Source organism: Arachis ipaensis, chromosome B7 (assembly GCF_059453495.1).
Source record: "Arachis ipaensis isolate K30076 ecotype BB chromosome B7, ASM5945349v1, whole genome shotgun sequence".
Taxonomy (NCBI): Eukaryota; Viridiplantae; Streptophyta; class Magnoliopsida; order Fabales; family Fabaceae; genus Arachis; species Arachis ipaensis.
This window is the reverse complement of record NC_142442.1, coordinates 32,027,678-32,041,565: the sequence shown is the minus strand read 5'-3', so window position 1 is coordinate 32,041,565 and position 13,888 is coordinate 32,027,678.

Sequence of the window (13,888 nt, the reverse complement as noted above, 5' to 3'; positions counted from 1 at the left end):
ATTTGTTGTTTATGAATGTTAAAACTATTGGCTCTTGAAAGAATGATGAAAAAGGAGAAATGTTATTGATAATATGAAAAATCATAAAATTGATTCTTGAAGCAAGAAAAAGCAGTGAATGACAAAGCTTGCGAAAAAAAATAAATAAATAAAAAAAAGAGAAAGAAAAAGGAAAAGCAAGCAGAAAAAGCCAGTAGCTCTTTAAACCAAAAGGCAAGAGCAAAAAGCCAGTAACCCTTTAAACCAAAAGGCAAGGGTAATAAAAAAGGATCCAAGGCTTTGAGCATTAATGGATAGGAGGGCCCAAAGGAATAAAATCCTGGCCTAAGCGGCTAAACCAAGTTGTCCCTAACCATGTGCTTGTGGCGTGAAGGTGTCAAGGCAAAAGCTTGAGACTGAGCGGTTAAATTCGTGATCCAAAGCAAAAAGAGTGTGCTTAAGAACCCTGGACACCTCTAATTGGGGACTCTAGCAAAGCTGAGTCACAATCTGAAAAGGTTCACCCAGTTATGTGTCTGTGACATTTATGTATCCGGTGGTAATACTGGAAAACAAATTGCTTAGGGCCACGGCCAAGACTCATAAAGTAGCTGTATTCAAGAATCAATATACTAAACTAGGAGAATCAATAACACTATCTAAATTCTGAGTTCCTATAGATGCCAATCATTCTGAACTTCAAAGGATAAAGTGAGATGCCAAAACTGTTCAGAGGCAAAAAACTACTAGTCCCGCTCATCTAGTTGGAGCTAAGTTTCATTGATACTTTGGAATTTATAATATATTCTCTTTTTTTTATCCTAATTTATTTTTAGTTACTTGGGGACAAGCAACAATTTAAGTTTGGTGTTGTGATGAGCGGATAATTTATACGCTTTTTGGCATTGTTTTCTAGTAGTTTTGAGTATAATTTAGTTAGTTTTTACTATGTTTTTATTAGTTTTTATGCAAAAATCATATTTCTGGACTTTACTATGAGTTTGTGTATTTTTCTGTGATTTCAGGTATTTTCTGGCTGAAATTGAGGGACCTGAGCAAAAATCTGATTCAGAGGCTGAAAAAGGACTGTAGATGCTGTTGGATTCTGACCTCCCTTCACTTGAAATGGATTTTCTAGAGCTACAGAAGCCCGATTGGTGCTCTCTCAATTGCGTTGGAAAGTAGACATCCAGAGATTTCCAGCAATATATAATAGTCCATACTTTGCCCAAGTTTTGATGACACAAACTGGCGTTCAAATGCCAACTTCTTGCCCTATTCTGAAGTTAAACGCCAGAAACAGGTTACAAACCAGAGTTAAACACCAAAAACAGGCTGCAACCTGGTGTTTAACTCCAAGAGAAGTCTCTACACGTGAAGGCTTCATTACTCAGCCCAAGCACACACCAAGTGGGCCCCGGAAGTGGATTTCTGCACTATTTGCACTTAGTTACTTATTTTCTGTAACCTTAGCTACTAGTTTAGTATAAAAACAACTTTTAGAGACTTACTATGTACCTCATGACATTTTCACGTTTTACATTGTATCTCTATGGCATGAGTCTCTAAACTCCATGATTGGGGGTGAGGAGCTCTGTTGTGTTTCGATGAATTAATACAATTACTACTGTTTTTCATTCAATCACGCTTGTTTCTATTCTAAGATATTCACTCGCACTTCACCCTGATGAATATGATGATCCGTGACACTCATCATCATTCTCACCTATGAACGTGTGCCTGACAACCACCTCTGTTCTATCTGCACTAGCTTGAGTGTGTATCTCTTAGCCTCCTGGTTCACGATCAGAGTCTTTGTGGTATAGGCTAGAATTATTGGCGGCCATTCCTAAGATCCGGAAAGTCTAAACCTTATATGTGGTATTCCGAGTAGGATCTGGGAAGGAATGACTGTGACGAGCTTCAAACTCGCGAGTGTTGGGCGTAGTGAGAGACGCAAAAGAATCAATGGATTCTATTCCAATATGAGTGAGAACCGACAGATGATTAGCCGTGCGGTGACAGCGCATTTGGACCATTTTCACTGAGAGGATGGATGGTAGCCATTGACAACGGTGATCCACCAACATATAGCTTGCCATGGAAGGAGACCTGCGTGCGTGAAGAAGAAGACAGTAGGAAAGCAGAGATTCAGAAGACAGAGCATCTCCAAAACCTCAATATATTCTCCATTACTGCATAACAAGTACTATTTAATTTATGCTTTTTACTCTTCCTAAATATAATCACTCTTATCATTGATTTCCTGACTAAGAATTACAAAATAACCATAGCTTGCTTCAAGCCGACAATCTCCGTGGGATTGACCCTTACTCATGTAAGGTATTACTTGGATGACCCAGTGCACTTGCTGGTTAGTGGTACGAGTTGTGAAAAGTGTGATTTACAATTCGTTCACCAGAGACCAGATGAGATCACTAAAGAACATCTTTGACCCTTGCATATCAAAGCCAAGGTAAAAGGCCCAGTCATCAATAGGATCCTGATCGATGATGGAGCTACAATCAACTTGTTGCTAGAAAGCATGTTCCCATTGTTTCAGAAGGCAATCGATGATTTAATCTAAACTAACTTAGCTGTCATTGGGTTTAGTGGCAAGCTGACAACAACCCTTGAAATGATCCCACTCAGGGTTAAAGTCAAAAGTGTTAAGCGACCTATTGTGTTTATTATGGTGGCCACAGAGGCCACGTTTAACATGTTGTTAGGTCGAGATTAGATCCATGGAGTAGGGAAAATACCTTTAACCCTGTACCAAAATTTAGTCCTTTAGGAAGATGAAAAAATGGAAGAAATAGATGCCGACGATAGCCCATGCTATGTCGAGCAAATGAATGTCAGTTTTAAGGAGTATCATGCTAGTGTTCGGGGCCCATGGCATGAAGTTGATCACAAAGGCCAAGAAAAGCTTGGCCAAAGAGTCCATTTGATGGACTTGTTGAGCCATTGGACTCAACTTTTAGCCTATCTGGCTGAGAGGAAGGAGTGCATAGGGGAGCGTGCATTAGATTGTATATATGGTCTCGACCCTTTGGGGTTTGAAAAGTTCAATTTGTTTTTAGAAAATTTGCATAATAAAAAAATTAAAGTATAAGATCCACTTGAAGATGTCAAAATTGGTGGAAAAGGTCAAATTACATATGTAATTCGATTGCTAGATCCTTCTTTCAAGGATAAATTGGTAAATGTGTTGAAGAACTACTAGGACTATTTCACTTGGGAGTATGAAGAGATGGCTGACTTGGATAGAGCTTTAGTCAACCATAAGCTTACTCTTATACCTAATGCTCAACCAATTAAACAAGCCCCTCGATGATTTGCACTTGAAGGCGTGATTAAGATTAAAGAAGAGGTCGAAAGGCTACTCAAAGCAGGTTCATACGAACTGCCAGGTATGCCGATTGAATTTCTAATATTGTCCCTGTTATTAAGAAAAATAGAAAACTAAGGGTTTGTATTGATTTCAGGGATCTAAATAAAGTCACTCTAAAAGACGAGTATCATATGTCAATTGTAGATATATTGATCAACTCTGCATCTGATAGCAAACTTTTGAGCTTCATGGATGGATACTCATGTTATAATCAAATATTCATAGCACATGAAGATGTGTTATAAACAACATCTCGATGCCCAAGAGCAATCTGTACATATGAATCGGTACATATATATTGATGATATAGTAGTAAAATCAGAATCGAAGGAGTCTCATTTGTCGAACTTGGAAACTGCGTTCAATCGAATGCTTTTTTACAATTCAACCATTAAATTCTAAGTTTCTAACATCTCACTCTATAGATTAATTTAACTGTTGGTACAAAACTCGACATGACAATATTTTGAATATGAAGCAACATGATGAAGGTATTATGAGATTAGGACAGTCGAAAAGGCGATAAAAGAATAATGATAGCAGAATCAAATATGTGAAAGTATGGTCGAACTAATAAAAGGTGCAAATAACACGTGGGAAACAAATGAGTGCACACTGAATAAGATTGGTTCGCATAACTATTACTTGATTCTCAAGGTGTGATAAGAACGTGGTAGTAAACTTTGGAGAGTAAGAAAGCAAGAACATGGGTAGAAAATCAATCACGCAGCACATAATAGATTCTTTCTCTATAAATGGGGGAATAGAAGAAGGTTAGGGGGACTTCAATTCAACATCTCAAATTACACTAAATTTTTGCAAAAAAATTTTCCAAGTCACACTAACATAAAGAAAAATCATGGAGTGCAAGTGCATGAGAATATTTAAAGTCAATTTATTTTGTTTCTTTCTTTTCAGTTTTTTCTTTGTTCTTTCATTTTCAGTTATATAATATTTCTTCATTATGTTTTCTTTTGTAAATTTTAGTTTTTGAAGTTATTCAATTTCCGTTGTCTTTATTCATATTAATCATTTGGTTATAACTCTATTACTAATATAAAAATTTTCAGTATTTTTTCACTATATACAAGGCTCATTTTGACACTAAGTCAGGCAGTCTCGGATTGAACTCTCTTTTTAGAGAAGTTGTATCTGCTCTTCGAATTAAGATCATTGATACAAAGTTTGATCAATACTCTTGTCGAAATCAAACAAAAATCAAGTAAAGCATTACCAAAATGTTTAAAAATTAAGGAATATTATAATTTTAAAAATATAATTAAAGATGACTATTGTATTACATATCTATTAATGTCCAAATTTTTTGAAATTTGATATGTTTGATTATCAAAATAATCATTACATGATTCTAAGGTTGAATTGATAAATTAATTATACGCAAAAAATTATTTGACGGATTATTTGAGGCAAACAGATTCCACTTTTATTAAACTATTAAAATATTTTAATTGAGCTAAAAGATCTTAAATAGTCTAAAACAATACTTCACATGTAGTTTTTTATTAATTTATAATCATACTTCTATTATTAAATATTAAGAAAACTACTTTATAATAATAAATACCAAAATTAACTTTTATATTTAATATAATTGAAAATAGAATAAATTATTATTTTTTATTCACGAATATTTAAGACGCTGATAAAACCTATTCAAATCTTAAAAATTTATTCAGAAATCCTAAACTATATCTTCTAACTTAACCTAACCCCAATTTCTAATCTTAACCTATCCCCAATTTCTAATTAGGGATGGCAAAAAAATTTGTACTCGGAGATATTTGCAAAGATTACCAGCGATGGAAGAACTAACAGGGACCTACGAAATTCTCGCATGGACAGACACCTGCCCCGCGAATAAATGAAGACAGAGATGAGGATTGAGGTTCCTAGTATTTGTGGAAAACTTTTCTATTTTATTTTATTTTAATTTGTATGTTAGATATTTTGTGTGTATATTGATTATGTTAAATTATTTGTGTTGAGATTGTGTTTTGATTTGATACATTTGGTTGAGTTATTTTGAATTAGCATCATCTAGTCATACATGTGTAAAATTTGGTCAAACCATAATTAATTAAATAATAAATTAAATAGGAATGAATATGGTTAGAAAATTTAGCAATCAAAATTTTATAATTTAAATGTGATATTCGGATTCAGTGAATTTTTCGGAGCCGGAAAACATAGTTTTTGCATAAAAATGCGTACTGGAATTTTGACCGGCAGTACCAATTGAGATCTGTCTGGTACTGCAGCTGAGAAAAGTGATTATAAGTAAATAAGGTTAAGAAATTAGGATTTATAATTAGGAAAGATAGAAATATTTAAAATGCGATTTAAAACACAAATCTTAAAGGTTTTGGCCCAAAGTTGGGCCGACGGACTAAACCAAGTGAATTAGGCCCAAGTGGATCCAAGCCCAGCATATATAAGCCTTAACTTAAAGCTATTCAGCCACCACAACCCTCATTTAGTGTGGTTGTTGCTGAAATGAAAAGAGAGATTTGAGAAGAGAGAAACCCTAACTCTCTTTGATCTTCAAATCATCATAACTTTCTCTCCGGAACTTCGATTGATGAGCCGTTTGCGGCCACGCATCACTCTTTTCTTCCTCTTCGAGTCTATCTAAGTTTTGTGGTAAGTATCTAACTCTCCTCTGTCTAGTTTTGATTTTCCTATTATATTTTGAATTTGGTTTGGGTTTTGAGGAAATCTTGTGATTTTGGTTGTTTAGGAGTGCTCTAATATGAGCCATTGGTGATATTCATCACAAAATTTTGTGGGTTAAGGTAAGAAACCTTCTAACCCATGTGATTTATTATTTTTATGAACCCTAGGTTGATGTATGTATGTGAAATTGGTTATGTTAGTGTATTTGGTGATTTTGGTGCATAATTGGGAGGTTGGTGTTGCTTGTGGAGACTTGGTGAGGCTTGGAGCTAAGGGTTGGTGGAGACTCTCAAGAAGAAGCCCAATTATTTTAGCTACAAGAGGTACGGTTTAAGTTTCATTTAAGTACCGTGTGGTGTGATGAGAATTCCTAGGCTAGATGCCCCTAGGATTAAGTTTAGATTGTGTAAATGGTTGGTGCTAATATGCATAGTTGATATGTAATGTGAATTAATGATTGAGTTGAAAATTGTGTGGATTTGTATGTTTGGTGTGTTGAGAATTTGATGAATTGGATAATGAATATTGGTTTGTGGAATATACATTTATATTGTGAATTTGGGCTGGAGGCCGTGGATTTTAGGCCGGATGCCAGAAAGAGGTAAGGAAGGTAAGTTGATGTGTGTGTATTGTGTGATGATATAAGAGATTGGATGGATTTTAGATATTGAATGTGTGAATAATTGGTTTGATTACTGAATAAAAGGGTTTGAGGAATTGAGGTGAGGAATTGAGGTGAGGAATTTGATTGTTTTGGGTGAAATTGTGTAGATGAGGTAGGTTTGGTTTTAGTTGAGTGTAATTATGTGAATATGGTTGGGTTGTGGTTATTTGGATGAGTGAAAATGAAGTTGGCTTGTGAACATTGGAAAAATTGGTGATTTCTATTTTTGGGTAGAAACTGATTTTTGACCAATTTTGGCGGTCCGTAACTCGGTCCACAAAGTTTGGAATTCTTAAAAATTAGATTTTTATAAAAGTTTATTCAACGATCTTTTCAACGGTTCAGAAATGGATGAAAAATAAATTTTGTAGAAGAAGTTATGTGTGTTGGAAGTTTGGGGTTTGAAAATGTAATTCTGCAGCTTTTTAACTTAGTAAAAATTTTGGAAAATTGTGCTTCCACGCGCACGCGTGACCGACGCGCATGCGTCAGTCTCGATTTTTACTCATCCACGCGTGCGCCTGGCCGTACGCGTCGCTGCACGGATACGATTATCTCGTAGAAAATCCAAAGAGTTGTGCGGGTATTGTGCTGGTTTTGTGCGAAGAGCACAAAACGCACCCACGCGTACGCGTGACTGACGCGCACGCGTCACTTGATCTCCCTACTTTCCACGTGTATGCATGGGCGATGCTCACACGTCACTCTACTTTTCAGCCTTCGACGCGTGCACGTGGGCGACGCGTACGCGTGACCCTGTTTTCAGCAAAAGTTGATTTTTGAGTCTTTAAAGCCGAATTTCAGACTTTCATGCCTCCATTCTCATCCTCTAAGTATGCCTAGTAATGAAAGGAAGCTAGGATATGTGGTAACTTGTGAATGAAGTAAAGTGAGAATCAATGATGAATGATGAGTATTGATGATTGTATGAGTTATTGAGGGTGATGATGAAAGTGCGGTGTATGCCGTGAGCCGAAGGGCTGTATTTAATGATGATTATTGGCTGGTTATAGGTTATGTTATGAGCTGGATGACTATGATAAATATTGATTTACGGCTAGAAATAGAAATATGACTTTGAATGATTGTTTTATCTTGAGCTCTCTGACGTTAGGATTTTTGCCAGTAAAGAATGTCATAAAAACATTCGCGTTGTAGATATAGTCTCTAAACCGACAGAAATCCCTTCGAACAAAAGTTTTGGTTGTCACAAGTAACAAACCCCTTAAAATTGATAACCGAGTATTTAAACCTCGGGTCGTCTTCTCAAGGAATTGCATGAAGGTATGTTCTTATTATTGGTTATGAGTTTGTAAATTGGGGTTCTGGAGTTTGGGCAATGCGCACAGGTATATTTTCAAGCAATAAAAATAAATAAATAACTGTAAAATAAACTCTTGGCAAGGTATGAGAACCGGAAGTCCTATCCTGGTTATCCTTATCAATTGTGATGAGAATTGGATTTTTCTCCCACTTTGCTAACCTCTAACTATGAAAGTAAGTTAAGTGGATGAATTCATTCTGATTCCTCAAGTCCTAGTCTTTCCTTAGGAAAAGTTAGAGTTAGTGGAACTCGAATTAATTCTTGAAGAATTCCAATTTTCAATCAACAATGAGTTTGATAACTCAAGAGTCTCCAATTATTTAACCAAAGCCAAAAGGGAAGAAAGTCTACTTGAATGAAAATAACTTGGATAAACACAGAGCATTAATAAATTAAAGAAAGCAATCATAAGTCTGAAATACCTCAAATTATATTAAATAAAATATTCAAATCATAACATGGAAAAGTTCATAAATTAAATTGGAAAAATAAATAAAAATAAAGAACCTGGAATTGAGAGTCACTCCTAAAACTAAGAGAAGTCCTAAATCCTAATCCTAAGAGAGAGGAGAGAACCTCTCTCTCTAAAAACTACATCACTCCTAAAATTGTGAATATGAGAGCCTCCTTATTAATGGATGCATTCTCCCACTTTATAGCCTCTAATCTGTGTTTTCTGGGCCGCAAACTGGGTCGAAAATAGCCCAGAATTCGCTGGTCTCGAATTCAATCACGCTGGATTTCCGTCACTGCGATGCGGCCGCATGGAGCACGTGGTCGCATCACCTAGCGTCAGGGAAACTATAGCATTTTATATATCAAATCGAAGCCCCGGACGTTAGCTTTCCAACACAACTGAAACCGCGTCATTTGGACCTTTTTAGCTAAAGTTATAGTCGTTTGAGTGCGAAGAGGTTAGGCTGGACAGCTTAGCAATTTCTCCAACTTCTTGTATTCCTTCCACTTTTTCATGCTTCCTTTTCATCCTCTGAGCCATTCCTGCCCTATAATCTCTGAAATCACTTAACACACATATCAAGGCATCTAATGGTAATAAGAGAGGATTAATATTAACAAATTAAGACCAAAGAAGCATGTTTTCAATCAAAGCACATAATTAGGAAGGCAAATGTAAAACCATGCAAATAGTATGAATAAGTGGGTAAAGAGTTGATAAAATTCACTCAATTGAGCACAAGATAAACCATGAAATAGTGGTTTATCAACCTCCCCACACTTAAACATTAGCATGTCCTCATGCTAAGCTCAAGAGAAACTATAAAGATGAAGAGGAATGTAAGAAAGTATGAAATGCAACCTATGAATGAAACTACATGCAAAATGTTTCTACCTACTTGGTTAAAAATAAATAAGTTCTCCAAGACAAATATAAATCAGATTCTACTAATTCAAATCATACAAAATAAGGTACAAGTAAACTTGTAAGAAGATAGCTCATGAAAGCAGGGAACATAGAATTCAGCACTGAACCCTTACTGGTAGTGTATATCACTCTAACTCTCAAGTGTCTAGGGTCAATCACTCCACTCTTCTCTAATCATGCTTTCTAAACTTTGTTCTTCACCTAACCAATCAACATTATTTAATGTACCAATGCAAACATCATGAGGTCTTTTCAAGGTTGTAATGGGGCTAAGGTAAAGGTGAGGATATATATATGGTTAAGTGAGGTATGAATTGAATCTTTAATTAACCTAAACTTTCATCTAACATACATATACTCTATATAATTCTAATTCATGCCTAGCTACCCAAAATTCCCACTTTTACATCACATACTCATGTATCAACTTTTTCTTTTTAATTTATCACATGTGCATTGATTTTTCATTAACTTAACATTGGGGTAATTTTTTCCCCTTATATATATATATATATATATATATATATATATTATTTTTTTTTTCTCTTTCTCTTTTTTTTTTTATAAACTGAATCATAAAAGCAAACATAACTTATCAATGCACATGGATTCTCCATTATTTTTCTATTTTGGTTTTTCATAAGTAGGTTCCCAAATTTCCAATATTCAAATAAGTTATAAACATGACACATTCCCTTATTAACCCAAGTTCCCACAATTTTCCCACACTTAGTTGATACGCAATCTCTATCTTAAGCTAACCAAAGATTTAATTGGGATAATTAATTTGTTTTCCGCTTAAGGCTAGTGATGTGGTAAAATATAGAACAAATGGGGATTAAAAGGCTCAAAGTGGCTGACAAGGGTGATTTAAAGGGTAGGCTTATTTGGGATAAGTGAGCTAAAATCAAACAATGGCCTCAATCATATGCAAGCATGTAAATACACTAAATAATGGACATATAGATTGGAACAAAATATAGATTACAATCATAGAGAAGGGAACACACAGGAATAAAATATTTATGGTTAAATAATATAACCATGTAAATAAGCTCAAAGTCTCACAGGTTGTGTGTTCTTTGGCTCAAAAACCATGTTCCAAATACAACTTCAAACAAATTTAACACATAAAAATTTTAAAAAAAAATTTTTATTTAAATTAGTGAAAATTTTTTTATTTAAATTAGTGAATTTTTTCAAAAATAGGATCTTAAAAAGAGATTTATTATTTTAACCAAGTAGTAACTAAATGCACAAAATCAAATAAATATAAAATCAAATATGCAGATGCAACAATGAACAAATAAAGAAAATAAGATTATTGGTGTTGAAAAGAAAGTAGTAACCCACGGAGATCGGTATTGACCTCCCACACTTAAAGATTGCACCGTCCTCGATGCATGCTGAGATGTGCAGGTGGACGGGTTGTTTCAACTGACGCTTTTCTCATCAAGGAATGTGCGTAGGAACGTGTTTGTCTCTCCCATGTAAACGTCTTCCGGTTCTCTTCCTGGTGGCCATCCTGAAAGAAAAAAAGGGAAGGAAAGTAACCCAAAGCAAAGATAGAAAACAAATAAAACATGGGTTGGTGAATGCTAGATAATGAGGGTCTCAATTACATGGTAGCTACAACATGCAAATGAGAAAACAGTAGAAGTACATGGCAAATCAAGAAAGCAAAAATTTGCAAAAATAGGGAAGAGAGTGTGGGTAAGGAGAGATAATAAAAATTCATGTCAATGTAAAAGTAATACAGGTATAAAAGATTGGCATTGATATAAATAATATTATCTATCCAGAATAAAACAAGTCATAAGCACTAAGATAATACTAGAAAAGATATAGCAGTTGAATAAGAATATTTGAACACCAATGGTAAAATAAAATAAAAAAATAAAAATATACAAAATTAAAATGCAATGAATGAAAGTGTGCAAATAAATAAAATAAAATAAAAGATAAGAAGAATAAGAAGGGAAAGAAATAAAGTAAGAAAGAAAGAAGAAAGAAGAAAAGATAGAAGAAATTAGGATTGGAAAAGAAAAGATAAGATAATTGGCTGATATGGATAAGCTGTGCGGCGCAAGCGACGCGGACGCGTAGGGCACGCGGTCGCGTGACTTGCACTTATACGAATTGACGCGGTCGCGTCGGTCACGCGGTCGCGTGACACAGTTTATGCTACTGGCGCGAGGGCAGCCTCGCTCTCGCACAACTCTCTGTTCAAAAATCATTAATTGCCAAATATTGGGTGACGCGATCGCGTGGGACATGCGATCGCGTGAGTGGGCTTTCAGAAGGATATGACGCGGATGCATGGGGCACGCATTCGCGTGGTGAGGCTTGGGCTTCTAGCACGAGTCCAGCCCAACTCCAGCTCAACTTTCGGCCATGCACCCGTTTGACGTCGATTTTCAGGTCACGCGGCCGCGTGGGTGACGTGGTCGCGTGGGAGGCAGGTTTCTCATATGACGCGGACGCGTCAGCGATGCGGTCGCGTGGATCAATTTGTGCCATTAGCACGCCTCCAGCCACGCTTTTGCGTGACTTTCTGTTCAACCTTATTTTCTTCCAAACGCACATACGACGCGGACGCGTTGGCGACGCTGTCGCGTCGCGTGCGAAAATCCTTTTTTTTTTAATCTGAAAAATGAAGAATGCAGTGTTAATATGAATGTGATGCAAAACTTCAGGTTCAATATAATAAAATAAAATAAAACTAGAAAACAAATAAAACTAAATAAAAATGAAAAAGGAACGATCATACCATGGTGGGTTGTCTCCCACCTAGCACTTTTAGTTAAAGTCCTTAAGTTGGACATTTGGTGAGCTCCCTGTTATGGTGGCTTATGCTTGTATTCATCCTGGAATCCCCACCAATGTTTGTAGCTCCAGTAACCTCCGGGGTCCCAAAATAAGCATGTAAAGCCCTTAAGAAGCTTCAAACAGATTCTTAGGCTCCCGGGGTAACAAGTGTCAGAGCAGATTCCAGGATCCCAAATCTTGCTTTTACACCCATCCATGTCGGGATCTGTATTTTTCTAATTGGGTGATAAGTAATTTGAATTCTCACTGCAGCTACCAAACAGCGTCCTAGACCCATTCAGTTGAGCTTTACACCAACCTTTACATTTAAACTTTGAGTATGCAACCATGTTGAACCTTGTTGGACAACTCCAACCACTAACCATCTTCCTCTTACTCTCTATGCCACAAAGAGCTCTAAGTTGACCATCCGTCTCCAATAGCCCATATTCAAGTGGAATTAGAAAGCTAAGGGATATGAATTTTACCCACTTGAATGTTGTGAAGGATGATGGTAACTTAGGGGGAGGTATTTCTAATGAAATTGCAAACTCCACTCCCTTGTGCTCTTCTCTGACAACTTCCACCTCCTTGTAAGCTTCTTCAATTTCAACCTCTTCCAAGTCTTCAATCAGGGTATGCCTTGGAGGTTGTACACCCTCCTCAACATCAAATGCAACCGTCTTGGAAGGAGGCTCTATGTCTTGACTTTCCCATGGAGGTTCAGCATCTCGCAAGTCTTCAACCACTTTTTCCTCTTTAATAATTACTGCTTTGTCCAGTAGTTTTAATATAAAATCGTACTCATCCTTGATGATTTGCTTTCCATGACAACTCCTTTCAATTGTTCTTTCATCTTCAAGGGTATTTACTACCTTCACCTTTAGGGCTTCCTCTAGCTCCTTATGAAGTATGAATTCGCGAAGATGATCCCTTCTCTCTTGTTCCATGTCAATAGCATCATTGGGATCATGTTGTTCTTGGATTGATGGATGTGGGTGCTCTTCAATAGATGGTGGTGATGGGATGGAGAGATCATTCTGTGGTTGAAAAGGAAGTGCACTAGAGCTTGAGGGTTGATTGTTGAAGGTATTTGGTGGTCTGATTTGGGCGACGAGAGCTTGTATAGTAGAGTTCAGATTGGCAAGTGCTTTCTCCATGGAGGTTTGGGGTGGATCTATGTATGGTTCATTTGGTTCATAAGGTGGTTGGTATGGTGGATGTGGGTTAGGGTCATATGGAGGTGAATGGCGGAAAGGGGCTTGTGAGTATGGTGGTCCAAAGTCATGTTGAGGAAAGGGTTTATAGGCATATGATGGCGGTTGTTGATAGTCCATTGGAGGTGGTTGTTGCCATGAGGGTTGATCAAATCCTTGTGGCTCCTCCCATCTTTGATTGTTCCAACCTTGATGCCTGTTCTCATTGTAATTTCTTCTTCCTGTAACATCATTGTAACCAGACTCATAGCCAAAGGGGTGAGAGTTCATAGTAGCAAATAAAAATTAAAAACAAAAATAAAAATAAATTTAAATTAAAAGGTTATTTAAATTTTGAATTTGAAAATTAAATTTTGAAATTTGAAAATTAAATTTTGAAATTTGAAAATTAAATTTTGAAATTTGAATTTTGAATTTTGAAAAT